Below are 1,656 nucleotides of genomic sequence, written 5' to 3'. Positions count from 1 at the left end.
CATCTTTCTGATATTCTCTGCTTTCAGCCAAGATCCATCGGACATCAGCAATGATATCTGTGGTTCCACGGCCTCTTCTGAATCCAGCTTGAACCTCTGGAAGTTCTCTGTCAATGTATGATTGTAGCCGATTCTGTATTAACTTTAGAAAAACTTTACTCGCTTGAGATATCAGAGAGATTGTCCGATAATGTCTGCATTCCGTTGGGTCACTTCTCTTTGAAATGGGCACAAATATGGATCTCTTCCAATCAGTTGGCCAGATAGTTGTCTGCCAAATTTCTTGACAGAGATGAGTGAGTGCCTCTTGTGCCACCTCACTTTCTTGAAAGATTTCCATTTTTATTCCATCAATTCCTGATGCCTTGTTCTTTGCCAATTCCTTCAATGCACTTTGGACTTCCTTCCTGAGTATCATTGGCTCTTGATCATATGCTATCTCTTGAAATGGGTGAACATTAACCATTTCTTTTTGGTACAGTGACTCTGTGTATTCCTTCCATCTTTTCTTGATGCATTCTGCATCATTCAATATATATGATATTAGCACGTTTTAAAACTGTATCTATTCTCTCGCGACAGTAGAGTTCGCGGGCCTCCGTGGGGCGCGGGGGTCCGGGGTGCACGAGCCCGAGGGCTGCTGCGCGGCGCATGGCCGGGGCAGCTCCCCATAAGGACGCCTCAGGCAGTGTCCTTGGCATCGAAGCCTGGTCTGTCCCGGGGCCAGAAGGTGATGCTGTCAGCGCTGGGCATGCTAGCGGCTGGGGGTGCGGGGCTGGCCATGGTTCTGCACACCGCCTTCGGTGCCAGTGACCTGGAGCTGCACCCCCCCAGCTAACCGTGGTCTCACCGTGGTCTCCTCTCGTCCCTGGACCACACCAGCATCCGGAGGGATTTCCAGGTGTACAAGCAGGTGTGCTCTTCCTGTCACAGCATGCACTACCTGGCTTACCGCCACCTGGTGGGCGTGTGCTACACGGAGGAAGAAACCAAGGCCTTGGCAGAGGAGGTGGAGATACAGGACGGCCCCAATGAGGACAGGGAGATGTTCACACGTCCAGGCAAGCTGTCTGACTACTTTCCTAAACCATACCCCAACCCTGAGGCAGCCCGTGTGGCCAACAACGGGGCTGTGCCCCCTGACCTCAGTTACATCGTGCGAGCTAGGCATGGTGGCGAAGACTATGTCTTCTCCCTGCTCACAGGCTACTGTGAGCCACCCACCGGAGTGTCACTGCGAGAAGGTCTCTACTTCAACCCCTACTTCCCTGGGCAGGCCATTGGCATGGCTCCCCCCATTTACAACGAAGTGCTGGAGTTTGATGATGGCACCCCAGCCACCATGTCCCAAGTGGCCAAAGATGTGTGTACCTTCCTACGCTGGGCATCTGAGCCAGAACATGACCATCGCAAGCACATGGGGCTGAAGATGTTGATGATGATGGGTTTGCTGCTGCCACTGGTGTATGCCATGAAGCGGCATAAGTGGTCAGTTTTGAAGAGCCGGAATATGGCGTATTGGCCACCCAAGTGACCCTGCCTGACACCTGCTGCTGTCCCGCCCGAGCCCAAGCCAGGAGCCTTGTGCCCAAAAGCCACCCTGGGCCTGGTCAGGCCTCAGCTGGGCCATCCATTCAAACTCTTGCCACTGAGACA

General features: G+C 53.4%; 1 pseudogene; it reads left to right on the top strand.

Annotated features, from left to right (window-relative positions):
• The window catches only part of LOC102842336, a 3,689-nt pseudogene extending 2,155 nt beyond the window's left edge, over nucleotides 1-1,534 (top strand).
• The last annotated feature ends 122 nt before the right edge of the window (nucleotides 1,535-1,656 follow it).

The sequence above is a fragment of the Chrysochloris asiatica genome, unplaced genomic scaffold, assembly GCF_000296735.1.
Source record: "Chrysochloris asiatica unplaced genomic scaffold, ChrAsi1.0 scaffold00336, whole genome shotgun sequence".
Lineage (NCBI taxonomy): Eukaryota > Metazoa > Chordata > Mammalia > Afrosoricida > Chrysochloridae > Chrysochloris > Chrysochloris asiatica.
Note: the sequence above shows the minus strand (reverse complement) of the source record. Positions and strands in the feature narration are given on the sequence as shown.